The sequence below is a fragment of the Gobio gobio genome, assembly GCF_949357685.1.
Source record: "Gobio gobio genome assembly, chromosome: 6".
Taxonomy (NCBI): Eukaryota; Metazoa; Chordata; class Actinopteri; order Cypriniformes; family Gobionidae; genus Gobio; species Gobio gobio.
In genome coordinates, this window is record NC_137102.1 from 39,367,322 (window position 1) to 39,395,131 (window position 27,810).

General features: G+C 36.9%; 1 protein-coding gene across 2 annotated transcripts in view; it reads right to left on the bottom strand.

Annotated features, from left to right (window-relative positions):
* The window catches only part of adgrl2b.1 (adhesion G protein-coupled receptor L2b, tandem duplicate 1), a 146,207-nt gene extending 122,011 nt beyond the window's left edge, over positions 1–24,196 (bottom strand). For both annotated transcript variants that reach the window (XM_079819571.1, XM_079819572.1), the window contains exon 1: positions 23,684–24,196. The gene's annotated coding sequence lies outside the window, so the exon portion shown is untranslated. The remainder of the gene's footprint in view (positions 1–23,683) is intronic.
* Positions 24,197–27,810: the final 3,614 nt, after the last annotated feature.

Consider the following 27,810-nt stretch of genomic DNA (forward strand, 5'->3'; position numbering starts at 1 on the left):
AAGTTCACAATCACAATGCTGCAGGTGAAATATAATGTGGATAACATTGAATAAATATATTTTCGTCAGGATAAATACTGATAATTGATCACTCAAACCCCTTTATCTAAACCTCTCTGCTTAACCATCGGACTCGCACACCCATCATGTTTGTAGTTTTTTAACACTTTTTATCCGCGTTTGTAGTTCTAATCGAATCCTCGTCCAACTCGCAATGGGTTGTGGGCAATATTAGCCGTTAGAGTGCGCGTCGATCTGCACTTCGAATTCTGACCGGAAATAGTAGACCATCCGGGTATCTTTGGAATACTCTTTTCAACACACTACGATTTGGGACATACTAATTCTATTTTCGAAAACTATTTAGTATGGATAGTATGCGAATTGGGACGCGGCGGATCTCTGAGCGGGTGTGAGGTCATTTGCATATTCATAGAACCGCGTATACTAAATGAGGCAAGGGTGTGGAGTTACATTCGAGTATTTTAAGGCATGAAGGATTTTTTTTTTCGAGTATTAGTACTAGTATTTTGGTGATCAAAGATTAATTTTAAGGGATAAATTATTGACTACAGGGGGACTCGCATTAAGAGATTAACAGTGTTTTTGAAGATGACCAATTATGCCCTTTTTCAAAGTCTTGATTTTATTTTGGGGCTCTACTAGATTAATAGATCGAAAGTGAGTGAAGATTGACCTCTAGAATAAAACTAATCATAACCATGAAACCCATTAGAATTCTACACTGCGACTACAACAGGATACAGTGGATTTCAAGAGAAGTTGCATTCTAACTAGTCTAATCTACATTTAAATTTCACTGTGTTTATGAAGATTACAGACAGATATATCATATTCTCTTCACTGACTCTGCATGCGGCAGATAATAATTGCTATGGAAACAGGTTCAGCTGATAAACTATTAAAATCACCTCTTTTGTATGCGTTTGCTTTTTCCTGTTATCTCAAGCGCATTCACAGACTCTTCGCCTGCATTGGAACAGGGTAATTTCTGAGACCTCGGGGAGCCAAAGATCCTTATAACACACAATGTCAAACACTGAAGACAGATGATGTGTCAAGCTCACTTGGTCTACAGATTCATTCCCACTGACATGCGCCTGTGCACATACACACACAAACACCCACCCACAAACTAAACAATACTTTCATCTTCCGCAGAAAATATCCATAATGCACAGGCTCAGCGTTTACATCGCAGGTAGGGAATCCTGAGGAAAGTTGCACTTTGAAGTGTGCTTCATCAAAGCCTTCCTCGCCATCAAGTGCACTGATTATTTTATAATGAACCTATATATAAAACATTTCCATAGTTCTATGGATGTTGGTAAAAAGAGAAAGAAAGAGCTGGAACAAAACGTTCCATACAGCAGACAAAATTGAATTATGTTTAATCACAGATCCGGCTATAGGAAATGCTCATTCCTTTGCAGACGCACTGAAGAGCAGACATTTTGACATTGCAGAGAATTGTTTTTGCGTGTTGTTTTAAAAAAATAATAATATTGTCCAAGCACATTTATTGTTAAATTAGCAGGGGAACATTGAACACCGAATAACAACACTACAAACTTTGAAGCACCTATAAGAGGTGTGCAATATATATATATATATATATCGTCTACGATAATATCACAGTTGTTGTTTTAACGTTGTGTGCAACTGAAATAGTTTTGCTGTATTTTGCAGATGAAAATAGTTCCAGCCACAGCAGAACTGTTTTGCATCTGGGCAACACACAGTGGTGTTTCGTTACTGAATGAATCAGTCCAGTTGAACAAATACGTTGAATGAATGATTCAAAGACTCACTCAATAATTAAGTCAAATGCTTCGTTCCTGAATGAATCAGAAGTTTGAATGAATCAGTTGAATGAATGATTTAATGACTGACTCATTAAGAGTGACCCGCTGCCACCTACTGGTGGTTTTAGTTTCATATTTAAAGTACCTTTTCAACTTTAAAATAATTTAATATATCAATGTTTTAGGTTTAAAACATCCAAACATTATTTCAGCATTAGTAACAGCAGGTTAAACCCATTCATGTCCCTCTGAGCTCATCAAACAGTCTGTGTAAATAATCTAAATGCCACTTCAGATAAAGCTTCTGTGTTTCCGCTGCACTGCAAAATAATTTCTGTCACTATTGGGGACTAACCACCACTGCACAAAATATGAAGAATAACAAAACCTTAAGGAGTCTCTGTCCACGGCAGTCCTAAACCTGCCAAGATACCAGCACAATAACACACTCCACAAAATATTGTCAGACTATCGCTATAGACATAATCCCAGAAAATAGAGATATTACTTTTTGGTCAAAATCGGACACCCCTACCTAGATGGTGGGGCTGTGTGAATAATCCCCTTTTTTATTTTCGATTTCAGCTTCCACTAATTATGAAAACAACATAATCGAGGTAAAATTTATTGGGCTGCATTTTGCTACTGCATCTTCCTACGATGCGCTTGTGTTCCTCAATAACGTTAATTGTTGCAGGACATTTACATTAGTTAACCTAGTATTAGTTTTTGCTGAAGTATCAAAAATTGTATTGATAGTTGTGAAATTTCATTTTCAGTTTGATTATCGCACACCACTAACCGTGTTAAATCACTGTAATTTCAATATCAGCCTAAATAATCATGATTATGATTTTTGACATAATCAAGCAGCCCTACCAGAAGGTTAAAGGGTTAGTTCACCCAAAAATGAAAATTAGCCCATGATTTACCCACCCTCAAGTCATCTTAGGTGTAAATGACATTCTTCTTTCAGGCGAACACAATCAGAGTTATGTTAAAAAATGTCCTGGCTCTTCCAAGCTTTATAATGGCAGTGATTGTTGCTTCATTTTTGAAGTCCATAAAAGTGCATCTATCAATCATATAACTGCTCCACACGGCTCCAGGGGGTGAATAACAGGGGTGGCGCATTTGAGTAAGAAAAATATCCATATTTAAAACGTTATAGGCTAAAATAACTAGCTTCCTGCGGTCAGCGGTACACGAGTCAACTGTTGCTAAAAGAGTAACCCCCGACCCTACGTTTTGTTTTGCTATATCCTCTGCGCTTCTGCGTTCGTCAATACGCATGCGTCAAGGGTTACTCCTTTAGCGCAAGTCGACTCACGTACCACTGACGGCCGGAAACTAGTTATTTTAGTCTATAAAGTTTTAAATATGCATATTTTTCTTACACAAACACACCACTTTGCTTCAGAAGGCCTTTATTAACCCCCCTGAGCAGTTTGGAGCAGTTTTATGATGGATAGATGCACTTTTATGGACTTCGAAAACGAAGCAACAATCACTGCCATTATAAAGCTTGGAAGAGCCAGGACATTTTTTATATAACTCTGAATGTGTTCGTCTGTAAGAAGAATGTCATACACCTAGGATGGCTTGAGGGTGAGTACATCACGGGCTAATTTTCATTTTTGGGTGAACTAACCCTTTAAGGCTTACTTGTCGTTAATACATAAACCCGCGATTTCACAGTCAACGCGTAAATCTAGTGCCAGATTAAAATGCAAGCTTGAGCTGTTTTAACTGAAAGCAGATCTTAAAATATGTCAGTGCCATTGTTTTGTCTCAAGACGCACACCAATAATGTGTTTTTCTAACGGATGTTTATAAAAGCTGCTTAAATGTCCTAATCCTGTCTTAATCTAAACCCTGTCTGAGAAACCAGGCCTTAATTAGGCGAATCAAGACTTAATCATATAAAGTTAATCAGCCTTATCTCTGACTGGGCATTCAGGTGGGAAAATCATTTAGTGCACTGCATCATGGGATTAGGATTCCAAATATCCAAAAGAAAGAGCGAATCTACAAGTTGATAGCATTTTTAGGCTGTGCTTCAATAACCTGCAACCACATCCATAACCATCTGGAAAAAAAAAATCCCACACCCTGCTGAGATTGTGGAGATGCTGATCCCGGCAGACAGGAGACGTGGAGCGAGGGTCTGCACTGTCTGCTCAACATGCCTTACTTCCCGTCATCATTGTGTGCAAACCCTCACACACCGCTGAGAAACACGCTCGCTTTATGTCTGGAGGCTTAAATCACAGGAGCCGACTGTTATCATCCCCATAAACACCACTTTGGTTGGCAGATTTCGGACTGGATTTGTTCTGACTTGAAATAAAAGGATTAAGTGATTAGCATTGGAGAGCTTTGCGCCATTCCTGACTGAGCCGTCAAGGATTTTTCAGATCTGGAATTCACTTCCGGACAAGAATTGAGACAAACCAACAATACTAGCCGCTTGATTCAATGTCATAAATCACAATTTGCCCCTGTATTCCACTATGCTGGAAATTTCTGATTAAATGAGCCAAACCCAAAGTCAACAAACCATGATAATGCAATGTTTCTAGGAATATAGGGCCATTCTGAGCGGCTGAACTGGGGTTCAGTACCAATTGGCCATTGGATTAACTTTTCATATGAAATTAATAGTACATTTTTATCAAAGAAATATTGAATGGGTTGGGAAGAGATGGCAGCCAGGAGGACTTCAGATCAAATATGGCTCTGTTTGTGAATGTGACATTCATCCCAGAGCTTCCTGTCTCAGGCTGGAAAGGCGAACACAGAAAGAATGCCCAAGAGTCCTGGTTTCTAAGACGGGCTTGAACTGAATGAACGAGGAAGAAAAGAATGGAAAAGAAAGAGAAAAGGGTGGGCGGGTCAACCAGGAAGATTGACAACTAGTGAGTGTCGCTTGACCTCTCAGGGTTCGCCTCCAAGTATTCTTGACGGGCTTAAAGGAGGAGAACATAAAAGAGATGGAATGTTAATTTATTTTCAATTGCCAGGCCCAAGATGGGAGAAAATAAAGAATGCATACATACATGCATAGCAAGTGAAGCAGGCCCAAATGAGATGTAAAGCTCCATCCAAAATTAAGCTCAAATGCAGCTAAATAAAGACACGGCCAGCTGTATTTTTAATTTTTGGAGACCACTTCTCCTTTCAAGCATGGATTGTACTATGTGATTGTACCATAACAGTACGAGCGTTTCACTCGCATCTAAACATAGATGTGTGGAGCTATAAAATGTATTTAACGTGTGAAAATAAAGTGCCTGGGTTCTTAAAAAGTCTAAAATATGAATTTTAAAGTCATAAAAATAAAAGGTATAACAAATGTCTTAATTATAATTTTAAGACATCTTCAATTTTGATATGCAAAAACAGGAATATCGACCTTTATGTGATTATTAAACTTCAAAAGACTATGATTTCATTAAATAAATGAGCGTTTAAAACACATCCAACATGTTTCAAAGAAGTTCGTAATCAATGAAAACTGTGCATTTATGCCACCAGATTGCTTATGATTTACTGTTGATGAATTATGACAATGTTTACTTGATGTTTATATTGTAATATGTCACAGATGGTTGCATCTGGCAATTAATTCAACAAACTCTTGCATCTTCTGTCTGTTCTGCTCTGTCACAGGAAGGAAAGAACATTAACACACATTATTCAATACACCGATCAGGCATAACAATATGACCACTGACAGGTGAAGTGAATATCACTAATTATGATCACGACATCTGTTAGTGGGTGGGATATATTTTTGACAAGGGACAAATTGTAATGGCTAGGGTCAGAGCATCTCCAAAACTGCAGCTTTTGTGGGGTGTTCCCGGTCTGCAGTGGTCAGTATCCATCAAAAGTGGTCCAAGGAAATAACAGTGGTGAACCGGCGACAGGGTCATGAGCGGCCAAGGCTCATTGATGCACGAGTTTGAGGTGTTGACTTGGCCTCCATATTCCCCAGATCTCAATCCAATCGAGCATCTGTGGGATGTGCTGAACAAAAAAAAGTCAGATCCATGGACGCCCAACCTCACAACTTACAGGAGTTAAAGGATCTGCCGCTAACATCTTGGTGCCATATACCACAGCACACCTTCAGTGGTCTAGTGGAGTCCATTCCTCGACGGGTCAGAGCTGTTTTGGCAGCAAAAGGATGACCAACCGAATATTAGGAAGTATTTATATATTTGGTCATAATGTTATGCCTGATCGGTGTAAATAGATTTTTACTAGTATTGGCACAGTAACCTGTTTATTACAGTATATGTTTGTATAAATATAATACATAATTAAATAGTTTGAAGCACAAATAATGAGAAAAAAAACTAGTTTACTTCTGCTTGTAAATGTCTCCCTATATCCTTTTATTGACGAAAAACACATAATTTGATAAAAAAGTCATTGCACCCCTAAAAAATCTTTAATGGGGATGCTCAATATATCAGCCACCATATCAGTATTGGCCGATATATGTTCATTTTTAATGTTAATGTTATCGACCCGATAAGACAATTTGGTATCACTTTAGTATGGGGAACACATGTTCACTATTAACTACGAATTTTTGCTTATTAATAGTTAATAAGGTAGTTGTTAAGTTTTAGTTATTGGGTGGGTTTATAGGATGTAGAATATGGTCATGAAGAATAAGGCCTTAATATGTGCTTTATAAGTACTAATAAACAGCATATACCCGAGTAATATGCATGCTAATAAGCAACTAGTTAATAGTGAGAATTGAACCCTAAAATAAAGTGTTACCGCAAATTTGGCCGATATATTAAAGCCGATAGAGAGAATGGATTTATAATTGTGTGCTTGAGACATGGCATTTAATGGTGAGACTTTTGTTTTTCTAATCAGACTCCCAAAATGTATATAAAAATTTGGATTTAGATTTATCTACCAATATATAAGTTATCGACTTTCAAGTATAAAGAATTATCAGTTATCGGCCAAAATGTTCATATCGGTACATCGCTGATTTTTAATGCACTCTTAAATTTAAACTTAGGAGCACATTTGCTCCTTGGAAAAAAAGTAAGCGTCAAGCATAATATTGGTATGACTTACACAACAGAACAGACTATTTAAGATGCATAAAATGCAAGAAACATTTTTGAGATCACTTACTCTGTCAGTCGTGCATTTCAAAAATTAGCACTTAAAGGACAACTCCAGTGAAAACTGAAAACCTAGGGGTAATTAACACATGGTTACCGAGTAGATCGTTCTCTGGGATGCGTTTTCATGAAAATCGAATGTAAAGAGTTTTATCTCTAAAAACAGATTAGCTTATAACGCTAGTATATGGGGCATAGAATAAGTAAAATTAAATCGCTAGTTAATACCACTAACAAGGCTCAAAATAGCCTCACACTAACACGGTAGCAAAATGAGGGTCCCTACATGCAAACCGAAGCATTGAGAACTTTGTAAGTGTACAAACAGTTTAATAAGAAGATACTTTATAAAAACAGTACATTCCGCGTATACAGACAGGAGCCATCTTGGAAAACAGTCTCGACAAGTCGAGCCACGAACGCTGTGCTAAGTGATGAACTATGACTTGGAATCTCATATGGTCCTTTGTTTCCGAAAGAAAGCACTGAACGCAACAGAGAAAATATTTTTTTTTTTCTAAAAACTGAACGCAACAGAGACTAGTGCTTCCAAAGGATATACACTAAAGAGATGACGGATTATTCTACCGTGGCTCGACTTGTTTTCCAAGATGGCTCCTGTCTGTATGCGCGTAATGTACTGTCTTTATAAAGTATCTTCTTATTAAACTGTTTGTACACTTACAAAGTTCTCAATGCTTCGGTTTGCATGTAGGGACCCTCATTTTGCTACCATGTTAGTGTGAGGCTATTTTGAGCCTTGTTAGTGGTATTAACTAGCGATTTAATTTGACTTATTCTATGCCCCATATACTAGCGTTATAAACTAATCTGTTTTTAGAGATAAAACTCTTTACATTAGATTTTCATGAAAATGCATCCCAGAGAATGATCTACTCGGTAACCATGTGTTAATTACCCCTAGGTTCATTTTTCACCAGAGTTGTCCTTTAATCCAAAACATCATAGTGATTCTGATCAGCGTGTCCAACCATGCGGTCACTTGATTATTATCTATGGATTAACCAACCTTAATTTATTCAACTAATGCCATTGGTTAATTTACACATTAACATTGTGCTTATTTTTTGACCGGCTTCTCCAATTACCATCATGTTAAATTCACAAACCACAATTAAAGGTCCTGTTCTTCGTGATCCCATTTTTCAAACTTTAGTTAGTGTGTAATGTTGCTGTTAGAACATTTATAATACCTGTAAAATTATAAAAGCTCAAAGTTCAATGCCAAGCGAGATATTTTATTTAACAGAAGTTCCCTTTCAAAATCTACAGCGAACGGCTGGTTGGGACTACATCCTGGTATTTCCTGCTTTAATTACGTCAGTAGAACAGTATGTCGACTAACCTCCGCCCACAAGAACGCGCGAAAAAGGGGGCGTGGTCTTGTTGCTCCCGCGTGGAGAATAGGAAGTGTTGCGTTCGGTTGCGTTCGTATAGTTTGTTTGTTGCCATGTCGTCGAGACGCTGTTATTTTCATCCCGGAGTCAAGTCACCTTTGTTTGGCTTTCCCAGGGACGCTGTACTTAGAGATCATTGAGCGCATGCATCCCCGTTATGGTGAGAGGCGTGACCTTTCCGGTAACGTGCGCTCTGCGTGCGCTAAGCTGCTGTCGAATCACAACACGGGAACCGCTGGCACAATCAGAACTCGTTACGTATTTTTGAAGGAGGGACTTCATAGAACAGGGAAATCTTTCAAGCCGTTTTGAGGACAGTGAAAACAGCAGTATACAGATAAGTAAATTGTGTGAAAAATACTGTGTTTTTTTACACGCGAAACATGAACACATGTTATATTGCACACTGTAAACACAATCAAAGCTTCAAAAAAACACGAAAAACGGGACCTTTAATTACAAAATGGTTATCTGGAGTGGATGAAGTTTCCCAAAAGGAGCTCTTTTAGCGTTTAATCATTCTCAGAGTTGAGGAATGTATGTGCTTTATTATTATGTTATACTCCTGGAGCGCTGCACACTTCAGCTCCAGCCCTGCTCAAAGCACCTGTCTGTTTTGAAGCACAATCGTGACTCGCTGGTTTTCTATGGGAGAAAAATGTTGTGATGAACAATGTGTTCATAACCTGATTTAATCTGCTTGCCTATACCAAGTAGCCTATGCGTCATTAATACCTTTTTAACGTTAGCCTACTGTTAAGTGTTTTCCTCGTCTTTATAACGAGGACACATAAAGCGTGAGATTGCTTATTAAAAATTTCGCCGGTTTGGCCGATCCACACACACACAGCTGTCTAAGAAAACCTGCCGCCACTAGATGGCAGTATTCTGCCAAAACAGACACCGGCACCGTGAGCGTTATTCTGCCCATAAGACGCTTTATGTGTCTTAGACAGCTGTGTGTGTGTGGATCGGCCAAACCGGCGAAATTAAAGTCTCAAAATCCAACTGAACAAATAGGATCGACTCACAAACGAGTCAATGAATGAATGCGCGTCACCGGATCCACAAATGCACATCTTACTTGTTGCACGCACAAATTCTGACCTACATAAATACAAAATCGAGGTTGTCTCCATTTGTACAAATCGTTGCACATTCATGTAATTCTGTATTTTGCACACACAAGTTAAAAGGCATTTGTTTGTGGAAAGTAAAACATGTCTGCAACATTTATCAAGTTCATGGATAATTGTGTGTGCATTTAATAATCATTTTGAGTCTAAAATCATCCCATATTTGTATGTCTGTGTTTTATATAGAAAGAATGAAAGTAACTTTTTTGATAATATGACAAAAGAAAAGAGTCTGTTGGCCGCCGGATGGATCCATTTTCTGGCCCAATCCTCCACTTTTCCCCTTTCTGTCCCCCAGAACATAATTCCTGCTTGTGTCTGTGTAGCATCCCTTAGTTACCGCATATAGAGAACAGGGCAACGCAGCAATTTAAAAAACATGCCTGGTCCCACTCAAAAGCAAATCATTAGTATTTTTCTCTAATATTTGGTTCTACGCATAGTCCTGACAATAGGTCAGGAAAATAGCATTATAACCAACCTTATGCAGATGACAAGATTGGAAGAGGGTTTGTTCTTGGAAAACAGAACAAAAAAGGAAGCAATCTGAACAATTCATCTTTAGACTGATTGAATCTAGAGACCCATATAGTGTAGTAGTCCTTTGTTTCATAAGAAACCCATGAGCGTTTAAAGCAAAATCACCACACCTTCTAACTAGACGAATGTCTGTGTGACCAAGACTTAAATTCACTTGCAAAGTAATTAAAATGACTTAATGACTTTCAACTGAAGAGTTGCAAAGTGGAATTAACCTGTTTCACAACTGTATGCGCCGATTCAAGAGCTTTTTCAGCTCGAGCAATGCAAACGGAGGATGTATTTTCTGGAGGAAAAAAATAACCTTACAGTGAACAGCTACATAAAATAAAACCTCAAACAGTTCATTAACAGAATGTGACCATGCTATTAGGTGGCAGTGATAAAGCGCACAGCCAACATTTTTAACAACTACAACAAAAGGCATTCTGAGAGATGTTTAAAACGGTCTTAAATGTTGGAACAGCAGGGTAAAAAACAAAACAATGATTGTGTTCCTTTATTCAATAATTTCTAATACAGCAAAATGAGAAATACTGCTGCAAATAGACTGCAAAAGCAAATAAAGGCACTGACCCTAAAGGTCCTCATACTATATATTATTTGAAAAAAGAAAGCATGAGATAATTTTTTCATGGCAAATAATCCATAAAAAATAAATGATACTATATTTTCACTTGTATTCAAAGCAGATCAAATGTTCAGTTGTTGAGGCATTTATGATAAGGTGTTGCTACTGGGTTGCAAAGGGGCTGAACTTTCCAGTACATTTCCAGAAACATTCCACAAATTTCCCAAAAAATGCTGGAAAGTTTCTAAAAATTGCTGGAAAGTTTCTGGAAACTTTGCAACCCTAGTTGCTATTGTCTGAAAACTGATCAGCCCTCCAAAGACACCATTTTGTTAGTATCCAGTGAGTATTGATAAGAATTTAAAAATGAAGAACGTCAAATGCAACCAAATATTATTTATTTTATTGGTTGTATAAAGCAATGAAAAGAGTATTTTCGCAGCTCACTCACAAAACTGCTAGAATGATGCTATAATCTTCTTGAAACCATAATAATAATGTTTAAATAATAATCAAATATAATGTGTTATCTGTGACTAATGCAGAAATCCAATATAATTCTGATTATGTTAAAGGTTGCAACCACAAGCAATCTCAAGCGTTAAGCATCTGTAAATGTAGTGCAACAATATCTGATACACCATTTTTATGACTTGCACCATTAGCAAATAGCTTTGAGCATTCTTAAGAGCTCATGATTTCCATAATTAAAACCCTGAGCAATCAGCAATCATGCTGCTGCCCGCCTGGCTGATCAACGCAGACTCGCTTTAGCAACGCATCTATACCGAGACAGTCATGCCTCCGTTTCCACAGGCCTGTTTAAAATAGAGCAAATCAGAGGCAATCGGGAGGGAGGGAATGAATTAAACACCACAGCTATATGGCTTTCTGCATCTGTGTCAAGAAAATATTTTAAGATTTAAAAAAAGAAATCAAGGCACAATGAAAACACAAAATGCAGCCAAAATTGTTCGATCAGAGAACAATGATTACCAGGCACAAATGCTGCAATCTTTTTTTAGAGGAATTAAAACGGTTTCCACATATGCAGTTTTCCTTCCTTGTTTTCTCAGTCGGGTTCATTAAGGTCCTTCTCATCATTAGTACCCAGATGATGATTCATAAGCGTTTGGCATGCAGCACATCAGGACAGTGTCATAAAATAATGCGGCATGAATTAAAACACATGTGCCGCCTTCCACTTCCACAAAACGTGGCATAAACGGCGCAGACAACAGACTATCATCTTGACTGACACTCAGACTGCCTCGACCAAACATTAGCCGATGAGAAAAGGATTAGCCGACCAAATTTTAATAAGTTGGTTGGTCACTGAAAAACTTCTACAGGAAGTGGCGAAGTCACTCAGTCCATAACGGACAGATCGATAACGGCGGGTCCATATGGCAATTATGTCGGACAGGAAATCCAAACGATCGTATATCACTCATTGACCTCAAGGAAGGATTATCATTTGAAAACATAAGTTGTAGCCTAACGGTAGCTACTTTACATGGCTGTTCTCTCTAACTTTAACATTAACCTAGATAAATGTGCGCTATTGTTAGCCACATATCCAAGTGTTTATGTGGATTGTGGAAGCTGAATTAGCACTTATTGCATTACACGTTTAAATTAATGTGCGTATAAACACAGAAGTACTGGAAAAAATTGATATAAACCCTAATGTCTACAGTAACGATCAAAATAGAGCAAATCACCTTTTGAAGGTAATGCCGCTTCAAATAAATATTGTACCATTACATCATTACACCAGAGTTAAGTGACTGTTATAGATGGTTTAATTGGACGCACGCACGTTGCCACGGTTACGTTAAGTTAACTTCCGGTCTGTGTTTGTTTATCGGTCTGGCTAGTGGATAGTATGGCGCACTACTCAGAAGAAACACATTTTTGACATACTATTCTTGGATAACATGACAAATATTAACTATCAAGCAGAGAGCATATGACACCAGGGAAAAAAACACTTTGTGCGCCACTCACCAAAAAGTCTGACTGCAAACGAGAGCAGCATCTAATGTAATTTAGACTGTATGTCTAATGTAATTTACTTGTTATTTATTGTGCTTGTTATCAGAAATGATCTACTCTAGAGGTAACTTATTCTGGCTGTGTTTACACTTGGCATTAACACGCAATCGCCGTGATCCGATCAACCAGATTGGCTCATCAGTCAATCAGGACACGGCGCGTTTACATTTGTTAACATCAAGTGGTCGCCATCTCAATAACTGATCGGATTTATGTTTCCCACAAAATATTTAAATTAGCTATGTAACAGGCCTTTATCACAGAGTGTAAAACAACTTTCGCTTTATCCTCTATTAATGGCAGTGCCCATAGAGCACAGGATTTTTGTTTTCATATACAATTCATCTCAAATAGGGTACTTTATCTACCAGTTTAAGTTTCCCAAGATTGATCTTATATGATAAAACAAAGAAACGTGTTATTTCGACACATTGCATGATTGAAAGGCGAGCGCGCAAGCATTTATATAGGCTACTGTACAGAAAACACCATTACACGGTCCTTAAAGGGTTAGTTTAAAATGTAATCCCCAAAAATGTATATTCTGTCATTATTACTCACCCTCATGTCGTTCCAAACCCGCAAGACCTTCGTTCATCTTCAGAACACAAATTAGGATATTTTCTGTATATATTTCTCTAAGGTCTTACGGGTTGGGATCGACATGAGGGTGAGTAATTAATGACAGAATTTCCAGTTTTGGGTGAAAAGGGGGGCAATTCCCCCACTCTATTGCAGACAGAAATGGGAGATTATTAATGGGAAAATAAACATGCTGAAACAATAAAAACATATAAATTAAGAAAATGATGCACAATTAAAATGAAAGATGATAACACTTAAGAAAGATAACGCAGCCATGTTGTTATTGATTCTTTGCGGACGTCTACCGGAAGTTAAGTTTGGGCCACAAAAACGGCATGCGCAGTAACGTTTGTTTATGTTGTTGCCGTTGAAACCGTCTATAACATGTATTTATCATTGAATCATTCATTCAAGAGATTCGTTCAAAAACACTGATTCATCCGGTAATGAGACAAGTGAAGTCTTTATAAGCGAGTCATTGAATTATTCACTCAAGAGATTCATTCAAAAAACGCTGATTCATCCAGTAATGAAACAAGTGAAGTCTTTATGAGTGATTGAATTCATTCAAGAAATTCATTCAAAAACGCTGATTCAACCAGTAAAGAAACAAGTGAAGTCGTTACGAGCGAATCAATGAATCATTCATTCAAGAGATTTGTTCAAAAATGGTGATTCATTCAGTAATGGAACAGCTGAAGTCTTAAAGAGTCATTGAATCATTTATGCAATCTGATTTTTTTAAATAATTCATTCAAATTAATTATTTTTTAAATAGACTGCAGCAAATAACATTTAGTCAGAACCTTTAGTAAATTGCATTATTTTGTTGTTATCCGTTCAAAATCTCTATTTAACAAAAACAACAAAAAATAATTTCAAAATCTATTCAGGATCATGCAGCTCTAGTTCAGTTAATTTATCTAACGTAGAACAATATTAACAATATTACATAAACCCACAGTTTCACAGACAAGGCTTAAAGGTGCTGTATGTAACTTTTTTCACTTTACTAAAGCATAAAAATACCATAACATACTTGAAGATATTTAGGAAACATGCTAAATCCACCTACTTGTTTCTCAGAAAAACACTGCTACAGCCAGTTATTCTCCTTTGAAATGTGCGTTCCGTGTCGGAATGTCTGTTTTTGTTTTGGTCTGTGCAAAACCGCACCCCGCCAGTTTACTCAATAGTATTTCGCCAATTGGCGGAAAACACATCGTATTGCAGCCATGGAAGCCAGAGAACAAACTGGGTCAGAGATCACAGATTCTACCCGACCTAAAAAGCCTCAGCAATCTCTATGAATGAGAGCATATTAAAACTTACAGTGTGGCTTTCGTTGTTTGCGCTCAATTGCTGTTGTGTCTTCAAACTGGCAACCCATCTCCAATACTTTGAATTTGGACTGCAGTACACATTTCAACCACTAGGTGAAATGTCAATCCTGCATACTGCACTTTTAAGTCTAGTCTAGTCCCAGGAAGGCGCACAACAGTAATGTTTTTTTTCGAAGGCACGTTTATAAAAGCTACTTAAATGTCCTAATTGAACTAAGACCTAATCTTGGATTAATCTAAACCCTGTCTGTTAACTGGGCCAATATATATTTTCTCAGCCCTGAAACTCAAACCATTTTCCAATGCCGTTAAGATCATAAACGTGCAACTAGTCGACTAATGGCTTCAATGAGCAACTATTAGTCGGGGGCAGCCCTAACTGAAACACACAACAGATGTAACATTCCCAGCCGCTGTGTGCATCCTCACAGCTAAAAAATTGTATTAATTAGACATTTCCACAGAGGTACATAAATACATGAGGGCGCTATCCTCTGAAGAGCCTGTGGTCTCTATCTATGCTAATGTAGCCATTTGTTGTGCGGCAGGAGCCGGTGGAGAGGTCTCGCAGGTCAATGCTAATCCCCTGATAGATGGAGATACAAGACCTTTAACCATCCATCAACCTCCAACTGCATGTGCTGCACCAACACACAGCACTTAATACATAACGCAAAGGGTCTCGCAACCATCCATCCCTCAATGTTGGCGGCTCCAACAGGGTGCGATTAAAAGAGTCTTCTCTAAAGAGCTGCATGGTCATGGAGGACTGATGTGTACGAGCACATGCTAGATGTGAAATACACGTCCTAACACACACAATGCCTTTAAACGTCAAGACTACAGAGGAGAACAAAGGTGAGGTTATACATTACCCAACAAACTGGAAGCTTGCTTAAGTTTCTCTGTAATTCCCTAACCTCTTTTCACCAACATGATTTATTGGTATTCATACATTTGTGTTGTTTTACCACCAGTGAATTATACAATGTTAACATACTGACAGCATCTAATGTAATACGTTTTAAGCACATACACTATATAGGTTGATACACTACATTCACGTGAAGCACTATATACTATATAGCAAATCTCAGCTGTGTCATTTTGTTTATATCATCGCAAAATGTTAACTGTCGCAAAGCTCTATATATACAGTTAGATGTCATATCATATCAACTCCATACACATACATACAGAAAGCTCACATAAACAAATGTAAAACTATAGCAAATCTCAACTGTGACTATATTAACGCCCAGTTCTTTATATAAAGTTGGAAATACAACCAAAAATTATTCAGACACCAGATGTATATATTTTTTACTAGTGGGTGCAGGACACTATAGTTAATGTATGTGAGTGAGGATAGCAAAATGAAGCAAACTGACATATTATACCCCCCAAAAAAATCATACAGTGGACTACCAGTAAAATTCATACAAATTTGGGACCAAATTTATGCAGACACTTTGACCTGACCATGTTTCGCTTAAGTGTTTTTTCTTTAATTGCTAATGTGACCTTTTACACCACAGACTGAACATGAAGCATTGCTTGGTAATAATTGGTTGACCTAAATTGGTGTTATCTAATTGTGTACTTAAATTTAACAGCTGATTGGTTGATTGTAATCCATTACATACCCTTCTATCAAAGTTCTGACATTATCAAGATTCATTTGTTCTGACAAAGTTTAACTCGGAGTTCTTGTCATTTTATTACCATTTTCTAAACTATAGCAAATAAACTGTGATAATGAGAAAGTGTTGAAGGTGTCTGAATACATTTTGGTTTGACTGTATAAGTATGCCCAATTTTATCTATAATAAATATCATACAATACCTACTCGTTTATGGTGATTTATATATAGCGAATCTCAACTGCTTGATTATTTGTATCGTCGCAAAATGTAAGCTATATTATCACCCAGCTCTAATCTGCTAAATGTGACTATAATAAATAAAATTGACTTGACTGACAGCTTCACAGACATAGCAATTTTACTGTATTCATAAAAAATGAGATTAGAGATGATTAACGAGAGATTATAACCGTTTCATTCTGTTCTGAGGTTTGTTTGCAAACACTGGGACTACAAACACACACACACAGTTGGGGATTAAATGAGTGGAAACACACAAGTACAAAAATATAAAACATCCACACACAACCATAATGTTTTCTGACAGATAGTAGTTTGTGCAGCGCTTCTTTCCAGCCTTTTCTTTCCCTATAGAGATATCTTTCTTCACACAGATCAACTGGTGAGAAACGCTTCTACAGGTACATCTTTCCTCACCAACATTTTAACCTTCATTAGAGAAATGGTGAGTGACAGTGGCCATGTGAACGCTTGGTGTTTTCCATGCAAGTATCAGTGGCGTTCTAGCACCAGTTGAACTGCAGCAAAAAATTTAAAATGAATAAATTGCTGTCAAATCAATTAATCGGATCCAAAATAAAAGTTAGTGTTTTTACATAATATATGTGTGTGTACTATGTATAAGTATTATATGGTCCCACTTTATATTAGTTGGCCTTAACTAAGTGCCATGTACTTATTGTGTTCATATTGTATTGCAAAACTATTTTGCTGATATTGATGTAATTACATGCAGGTAATTGTTAAAATGTAAGTACAATGTAAAAACATGCCTGTACACAATAAGTGTATTGTGTCAAATGATTAATATAAATGTTAGGACATTGTAGTTAAGGCCACCTAATATAAAGTGGATCCGTGTATATTTTAATACACACACATGCATGTATATATTTAAGAAAAATTTTATATATATATACATATACATACATTATGTAAACAAACTGTTATTTTGGATGCGATTAATCGATTTGACAGCACTAATTAATATTAATATGTGAGTGTGTGTGTATATATACATACACACATATTTGAATGGCCTTTGTTGTTTGTTCACAAACCAAATGAAAAAAAAAAATATGATTATCAATAGCTTTCATCATTGCCACTTAAAGAGCACTATGTGTTACTTATCAGCTAGTTAAGGTTACTGGTTAATACGGAAAGTATTAAAATAAAATAATGGCAAAAAAACATTTGCATGAGCAAAGTAAGATTTGTGAAAGCATGGAAAATATTTTCACTACATTCACAACACATTTGCATTGGAGTTTAAATATAACATTTTAAAAAACTGTTTCTGTATAGATATTAATTTAAGGGCATAAAATTACAAACTGCAAAAGCTACTGTACTGGTAACTTTTCATGCTGTCTTTGGTTGTTTAGCTATATTAATAGGAGATTTATGCATGTAATTTTTTGGCTATTAATATTCTCTAATAATGTGCGCGGTGTCCTGAAATAAATGTAAAAACGTCCGTTGATTTATGTACCTGAAAAAAGTACATCATCCCAAATATAGATAAAACTCTGCTTAATGGTGTAAGTATGATTATATTTATGTGCATTTAGAAAAGACCATTAACTTGCAATATAAATCCAAAATAGAGAGGTGCCAAGACAATCTAAACCTGTCCGCTCTCTTTAGGCTATGTCCACATTTCTGTTTGTGTTGTCATTTACATAATATACATCTGTACTGCAAGACGAATGCTTTCTTCTGCACGACTGCCAATCGATCTCTCATATTGTTCCTAATTTGTCACTGAATTAGCCACATGATTTAGAACTTAATTTTAGTAAAGAGGAATTTTTTTTAGATAACGTGTTACTAATGTAGTAACCATTTAGTGTGACTGTGTGTGTGCATATGATTTCTGTATGAACACATGGCCGTGTCAGCTTGCTTATGCATCATGAAGTGTAAGTAGTAACGCGAGAAAGACACAAGACTTTCTAGGACAGCAGAAATAAGATATGCCAAGAACTTGAGTAATCCAGATCATTTCTGTGGGAACATTAGCAAACTACAGAGATCAATCTCCATTCGTCGACTTTAAGGAGTGAAACGGACTCAAAGACGAATTTCGGGAAACTGTTAATCACTCAAACACAATCAAAAGTTTGAGTGAAAAGTCATGAACATTGACTCGCACGCAAGCGGTTAGGTCAGGAAATCACACATTTGACCATTCATAATATTAAAGATTAAAATTTCTGCTGTGCAATATGAGAAACGTTAAACAATTATCAACATTCCTTGTGCATGAAGTATTCAGAGCAACAACTGAATTCTCCCACTGTACGAAACATCTCTGAACTTTTCCAGATGCTTCATTCCTCGTCGCACACACAGATCCATACCATTTTTTTCCATCAACTCCAGAACGAACCTCCTTCTGCCTTTCGCCCCAAGTTCTTGAGCCATTATTGCTTTCGACAGACAAAGTCTTTTGGTGGATTGAGTCAGTAAATAGTGGTAAAAGAAACCAGTGGTGAAATACGATATAGCGGAATACTGTCTTCAACGCAGTTCCCTTCTGTGAGCCATGCTCACAGTGTGCGTGTGTGTATATACAGTACCAGTCAAAAGTTTGGAAACATTACTATTTTTAATGTTTTTGAAAGAAGTCTCATGCTCATCAATGCTGCATTTTTTTGATCAAAAATATTATTACAATTTAAAAACAGCTGTATTTATGCTGTATTTAATATGCTGATTTATTATTATTTTTGAAAACAGTTGTGCTGCTTAATATTTTTTATAACCTGTGATACTTTTTTTCAGGATTCTTTGATGAATAACATGTTAAAAAGAACAGCATTTATTCAAAATAGAAATATTTTCTGTTCAAAAGTTTGGGGTTAGTAATTGTTTTTTCTTTATTTTTTTGAAAGAAATTAATACTTTTATTCAGCAAGGATGCGTGAAATTGATCAAAAGTTATAGTAAAGATTTATATTGTTAGAAAAGATTTCTATTTTGAATAAATGCTGTTCTATTTAACTTTTTATTCATACAAGAAACCTGAAAAAAGTATCACAGGTTATACAAACATATTAAGCAGCACAACTGTTTCCAATATTGATAATACATCAGCATATTAGAATGATTTCTGAAGGATTGTGTGACCCTGAAGACTGGAGTAATGGCTGATGAAAATTCAGCTTTGATCACAGGAATAAATTACACTTTAAAGTATATTAAAATAGAAAACCATTATTTTAAATTGTAATAATATTTCACAATATTACAGTTTTTTGCAGGCTTGATGAGCAGAAGAGACTTCTTTCAAAAATGTTTCCGGTACAGTGTGCAATATCACACTAAAAATGTTGGGTTGTTTCAACCCATGTTTGAGTCAATTATGGACAAACCAAATGTCATTTAAACATTTAAACCAACGGTTTGGTTTTGACCATATTTGACCCAAACATGGGTTGAAACAATCCAACATTTTTTAGAGTGATATAAACTCCTGTTCAAAAGTTTGGGATCGGTAAGATTTTTTTATGCTTTAAAAATAAGTATCTTCTGCTCAGAAAGGCTGCATTTATTTAATTAAAAAAAAAAATATATATATATATATATATATAATATATATATATATATATATATAGTTAAATATTATCACAAATTATAATAGCAGTTTTCTGTTTGAATATATTTTAAAATGTCATTTATTTCTGTGATCAAAGCTGAATTTTCAGCATCATTACAGTCTTCAGTGTCACGATCCTACAGAAATCATTCTAATATGATTTGATGCTCAAGAAACATTTATGATTATCAGTTGTGTAAAAAATTCTGGATTCTTTGATGAATGGAAAGTTCAAAAGAACAGCATTTATATGAAATAGAAAGCTTTTGTAACATTATACACTACCGTTCAAAAGTTTGGGGTCTGAATATTTTTTATAATTTTTTTTGGAAAGAAATTAATACTTTTATTCAGGAAGGATGCATTAAATTGATCAAAAGTGACAGTAAAGACATTTATAGCGTTACAAAATATTCTATTTCAAATAAATGCTGTTCTTTTGAACTTTCAATTTATCAAAGAATCATGAACAAAAATTTACATTGATATTAATCATAAATGTTTCTTGAGCAGCAAATCATCATTTTAGAATGATTTGTGAAGGATCATGTGAGACTGAAGACTGGAGTAATGATGCTGAAAATTCAGCTTTGATCACAGGAATAAATTACACTTTAATATATATTCGCAGATTCACAGCTGCTTTACATTACATTCATATTTCACAATATTAGACCTCTTTTATTAACATACCGATCCCAAACATTTGAACGGCAATGTATTTGTGTGGGTGCGTGTGTGCATAAATATAGGCATTCTTTAGCTTTCGACAGTGCAGAGACCAAGAAGTGGGGGGGAAGAGAGAGAGAGAGAGAGAGAGAGAGAGAGAGAGAGGACAGGATCAGGAAAAGGACCACAAGCCACCGGGACTGACTCAAACTTGGGATGTGTTGAAGCCCAGCCCACCATATAGACAACAGCATTGTTTCAAAGATACGGCAAGTGGTGTGTTTCACACCATCAGTCTAATGTAATGTGTGAAACTGCATTCAATACGTGCCACAACTCATTACGTGTGTAACAGAGCATGATCATGATCACATCAATATGCTGAAATGCTGATAGGGAATCAATCAGCTGCAATCAAAACTGTCTATATAAATACAAATGAACAAATTGATTTATCTCCTTAGAATCACACCAACTGTTGTTACTAGAATCTAAACAAATGAATAAAGGGTTTCTTTAATAGAAGTTAAGCAGTCTTCAAGTAATGTTTGGTAGAAAGTTAACACTGTTTTACTGAAGAACAGCTTTACTTGTATCGTTGCAAAGCTCTATTATCGCCCAGCTCGAAGGCATGAAGATATTAACGTTGTCATTTTTTGTAAAGCTGCTTTGAAACAATGTGCACTGTGAAAATCATTTTTCTTTCGAGTTCTCAAAACTGACACATTTTAAGTAATCTGAATGGTTTCATGGTTTTGAGTTTTATCAACTTGTTTCTTTTAATTTAGACTAACTTTAATTTAACTGAAACCGGGCTGGGATTTCTATGTGCCAGCATGCTTTGACATGACACTCAAAAGGGAGAGTACATGCTAAAATTAGGCGTTCTATGTTAAATTGTGCAAGATTAATGTTAAGTGGTTGATCTGTTTTGCTATGTTAGTTTGGAAGACTTTCTGTTATGTTGGGTTTTTTGGGGGGGTTTCCGTCATGTGACGAGTGAAGCATGAGCTTAGTTTGAGAACAGATACATTTATATGTTAAATGTTTTATATTGCTGTCCTCATTCAGCAAGTGCTACCAAAGCATTGTGTAACCAATTAGCAAGGTAGCATTTATTGAATTAGCTAGTTAAAGCTAGTCGAGTTTCCACCACTACAAATTTGAGATTACATGATATTTTTAAGCTAAACGTATAAATTAGCTTACTCAAATATTTCAATTTCAGAGCAATTCAAATGTATGATTACAAAATGTAAATATGCAGGTACTGCTTACTTAAACTTAACATGTCTTAACTTAAAAAAAAAATTGAGGCAACTGATTGACTCAATTTTAGTTTTGCCGACTTATTCGGGTTTACAGTGTACAAATAAATTTGACTTGGCATTGTCAAAACTGGTGAAAACATATGGTAAAATCAACCATGGGAATAAAGCAAACCATCAGATTTAATATGCTGTAAAACACAAATGAGATGCCAGAGTTCCTTTACAGATTCACTTCAATATTAAAAACATTCCAACCCAGAATTCTAAATCTTCTGACAATGAAGATCTGGATCCTTTTGACTAGGGATCATTTTGGAAAATTGGAAAATAACTAATTTAATGGAATCTCTTCTGATCCGAAAACAAAAGGCTCAATGAAACAGAAAAGCAGACTGAATGTACTGGAGTCTAAACGGCTCTCTGAACACAACCGTGTGCCTCAGTCCAGCCGTACTTCAGGAGGGGGATGGTGGGAGACTCAAGTTTTGAGTCGCAATTGAGATTCGACCACTTTGTTATGTAAATGCACGCTTGGAAATGAAGCGGCAGGAATCACAGGCAGTTGATGTGAGCAGAGATGGCACTTCCTCAACTGCGCATTTGTTCGTGTGAGTTCACTCTCTGAATTCAAATGAATGAGCCCTAAACAATGACTCATAATACAGACATGCATTTCAAATCTAACCTATGGATGAGGCCTTTTTCTACACCAGCGGGTTTTTACGTTATGCACGTTATTATATACGCCGCAATATTTTTAAGAACAAAGCGTTGAGTTAAAGAGGATAGGGTTTATGTGTTGTTGTTTTTAATTGTTGGTCTTATTGTTTTTGAACACGAAACACATTCAGTGTGAACGCTAATCCGGATTCACATTGGACAACCGTGTTGCCGTTTATTTGAATGCCATTTTTATGACTTATTATTCAAATGACAAACTGTAGGCTCGTCCATGAGCTATTGTGACATGTGTAGCTCATAACATGGTGAATAATGCATGTGCAGTAAACTGATCTTAATATGAAGCTGCTGCACATGGACCTTCAGAAACCAACTGAAATAAACCGACTCCCATTTTATTAAGAATGTGAACCCATAATAAGCCACTCTGTTAAATAAAAAGTTTACTACGTGTACTCCTTTTATTTTACTACCTTCTGTGCAAGTTGCGTTGGCAATATTGTTTATCTCCAAGGAATGAAAGTGGCCTTTTGATTGTTTGAGAAATACAGTCTCTCATAGTGCCTCTTAAATTGTTGTTTTATTGCACATGTCTCTATATTTCTCCCATAGAGATAATTCTAGGACAGATAAGCATGATGGATAGCCTCACATCTGGCCCCCGTCCTGTTCTTTTTAAAGAGAGAGAAAAAAACCTTCTTTCCCAGATAAACTGGTGTTATCAACACAATTAGCTGACCCTGCATGCTTGTTCAAATCTTCAAAAAGTATTAAGCAAGCTCTTCATCCTGCTGATGTTTTGTTTGAAACACACTGCAGTTTTGCTCGCTGTCCCAGTGTCTAAAGACCCGAATGGAGTCGCTGGATGTGTAGAAAAGATCAAAAGCACGCCATGCAGTCACAATGGAAGTATGTAAGGTGAATAATACTCACGGAATGATTGAGGAACAGTCCTTGACGCAAGATAAAGCGAGGGTTTATAAGTCACCTCTAAATCAGCGCACAAAGACTTTCATCTCGTGCAGCGCGCTCGCGCAGGTAGAGCTCAGATCCGCGCGGTCCAGATAAACCCATTAGGCCTACGAATATGGAACACTGAGGAACACGAACCCCGGGTTCCCGTTTAAAAGGCGCATTTCCCCGTTCTCAGCAGCCGGAGTTGTCCTGCTCCGTGCAACACTCGGTTTAGGGGGGAGCGCGATGAATTCCCTTTAAAATCAAAGCCACGCGCCTTTTCGTCGTCGTGGTGGCCCGACGGGTTTACCTATAAACCCCCGTTTGTGCTTGCCGCGCACTCAGTCGGAAGAGTACGTTTTTTAAAAAAAACAACTTAAGGAAATTCCACTCGTTTCGTACTGCGGAAAGTGAGTCTCGATCCAGGAGCAGAGAGACGGCGAGCGCGTCGAGCCGGGTGCGTGTCTCACTGCAGAGGCGCGCTGGAACACCCGGGCTGGAGTGCAGTTCACACGGACCGGAGTCGAGCCCATTCAAGGGCCCCATAAACCTCACGGAAGTCTCTCTTCTCAACAACTGTCCAAACACTGCCAAAACTGAGCTTTGGGAGAGTGATATAAAATCTGACTTCCTCTCACACACCGTTCATACACTTTTGTTTAATAGTATCTTCTGTGTGAGCACTACTCTACACTATTACAATATTAGCCTACGTTTTTTGTGTGATTATTACATATTATAATTGTGTAATTACATTTATTTTACCATCATTAGTAACTACACTAATTGTTGATGTGTACTCGTCTATTATGAGAATGTTTTTATTTTCCTTATAGTCCTAGTTTTGTGGGCTGTTTTTCATAACAGATATGAAAAACATTCAGGGATCGTTCTGGCAAGGTTCTCTCAAAGTTATGAACAAATAGAATGTTCGTTCAAAGTTTTCTGGTCTGTAATTCTCAAAACGAATAAATTGTTCATTGAGAAACGTTTTTAATGTGTCCAGTGAGCCTTGTGTTTAATTAAGTCAAAGTATTTTTTTTTTTTTTCAATATAACTAAAGATTTTTAGAGGTTAGTTAAAATGTACAAAAGCTCTTTAAAAACATGAACTGCAGATTTTCACATTTACATCCATGGTTTTTCTATAGTAGGCTGTATACTACAATGCTACAGCAGTTGTACAAACTATTTGGCCATTCCAATAATTGCCTATTATGTTGTTTTTTTGTCCCACTGTTCTTAGCAGGAAAGCTGCATCATTTCTCTTAGATGAAGGAGGACATTCAGGAAAAATGACTGAGGTTTAGAGAAGAGTCAGATCAGCAGGAAGTGGAGAGAGTGGAGCAGGAGGGATGAATGAATTAGGCAGACATTGCTCAGTGGTAACCTGAGCCCCATGCAGTCATCTCAACACTTCAACCCACAAAAAAATGTTTGTCCAGCCATTTGTTCCCAGCGGTGTCAGTAGTGTCTCCCCTGAGTAATACCTCTGGGGCCCCAGCCGCTTCCAGGGGGAACCACGATGATATGTGCTGCAACAATAGCCGCTTCTTTGAAACATATCAGACAGAGTTCAGTCATTGATTCCTCCGACAAAAAAAGAACAGTTTTCAATTTGAGTCTTAGTGAAGAGAGCATGGGATGTTCCTATATCACACCACTACACTCTGAAAAACACTAGGTTAAAAACAACCCAACTTTTCAACCCAAGAGCTGGCTTAATATAAGACGGAACACATGTTGGGTTTATTTAACCCAGCATAGTTAATAATTTTTTACTAAGATAAGAGCTCCCCCTTTTACTTCTAAAATGTTTGTTACATGAGTTTAAATGTTGTAAATATGTTGTAAAATATTGTATACATGTCAAAACTGTAATATATGCTGTATTGCTTTACTCATTGACAATAAAGGCCATTGTCACGTATAAGTGTGGTTGTGTGGAGTATTTTACAAAGGTTTAGAGGAAATTAAAGTTATACTATAAGAATTAATATTACTCATAAATAAAAACAGTTAATTTTACTCTTAAATATTGTTTTTTAAATGTTTTTCCTCCAATTTGTTCTACTCAATTTTATTTGTAAATGTACCAAATATAGTTTCACAGATCTACTTAATTTTTTGCATTTGCTCAGCTCATATGGTGTATGTAATTGATTTCACTGCTTTAAAATTTACTCAATTTTATTAGTGTAAAAATGTTTCACCAAAAAAATTGAGTAAATCATAGTAAACGTTTTTAGAGTGATGGGTAACACAAAAACTAACCAAACACTGGGTAGTTACGTCTGACCCAGGATCTGGGTAACACAAAAACGACTAGCAAAACACTGGGTTGTTATGTCTGATCCAGTATCTGTGTAACACAACCTACCTAAACACTGTTTTGTTACGTCTGACCCAGGATCTGGGTAACACAAAAACTAACAAAACACTGGGTTGTTACGTCGACCAGGATCTGGGTAACACAAAAATGACCCAAACACTGGGTTGTTACGTCTGACCCAGGAGCTGGGTAACACAAAACCTACCCAAACACTGGGTTGTTACGTCTGACCCAGGAGCTGGGTAACACAAAACCTACCCAAACACTGGGTTGTTACGTCTGACCCAGGAGCTGGGTAACACAAAAACTACACAAATACTGAAAAATTAACCCCAAAAAAGGCTCAACCCAGAAAAGAAAAAAATAACCAAGTTTTTTTTCCAGTGTAAGCTTTGTGAGTCATTTCAAACACACCATCTACGTTGTCTCTCCAGTATCCATTCTGAAGGAATGATAGATTTTCTCATTTCAACAAGAACTCACAAATACAAAAACAAGCTTCACACTGCTTCAGAAAAATTATTAATTTACATCTTTTTCTTTTTCATCCCGAGAACAAGAACATTGGTCATGTGGTGTCAATATTAATAATATTTTTTTTTAAAGGAAAGGAAGCTCACAAGGGAAGCTATGAATTTGGGTCAGATTCACAAGGTGGATTAGTGCTGTACTCTCATGTATTAATTGGCATAATTTTACATAATAAAGAATAGCAGAAAAATGAAAACAGGTGTACCGCTGGTTTCCACCACCGAAGCTACACATTGTTATTTGAGCAAAGCAATGTTTAAGCAATAGGTCAAACAAACAAGAGGAAATATAATTAAGATACTGACATTCCTTGTGTTTTTATTTTCTTGTGTGATGTGTGTAATGCAAACTCTTATTTTATTTGCATGATATATCTACAGTGGGGCCAAAAAGTTAGTCAGCCACCAATCGTGCAAGTGCTCCCACTTAAAAAGATGAGAGAGGCCTGTAATTTTCATCATAGGTACACTTCAACTATGAGAGACAGAATGAGAAAGAAAAATCCAGAAAAGCTCATTGTCTGATTTTTAAAGAATTTATTTGCAAATTATGGTGGAAAATAAGTATTTGGTCAATAACAAAAGTTCATCTCAATACTTTGTTATACCCTTTGTTGGCAATGACAGAGGTCAAACGTTTTCTGTAAGTCTCCACAAGGTTTTTACACACTGTTGCTGGTAGTTTGACCCATTCCTCCATGCAGATCTCCTCTAGAGCAGTGATGTTTTGGGGCTGTCGCTAGGCAACATGGATTTTCAACTCCCTCCAAAGATTTTATATGGGGTTGAGATCTGGAGACTGACTAGGCCACTAGGTCCCTTTGCAGAAAAACAGCCCCAAAGCATGATGTTTCCACCCCCATGCTTCAAAGTAGATATGGTGTTCTTTCTCCTCCAAACACGACAAGTTGAGTTTTTACCAAAAAGTTCTATTTTGGTTTCATCTGACCATATGACATTCTCCCAATCCTCTTCTGGATCATCCAAATGCTCTCTAGCACACTTCAGACGGGCCTGGAAATGTACTGGCTTAAGCAGGGGGACACGTCTGGCACTGCAGGATTTGAGTCCCTGGCGGCGTAGTGTGTTACTGATGGTAGCCTTTGTTACTTTAGTCCCAGCTCTCTTGAGGTCCTTCACTAGGTCCCCCTGTGTGGTTCTGGGATTTTTGCTCACCGTTCTTGTGATCATTTTGACCCCACGGGGTGAGATCTTGCGTGGAGCCCCAGATCGAGGGAGATAATC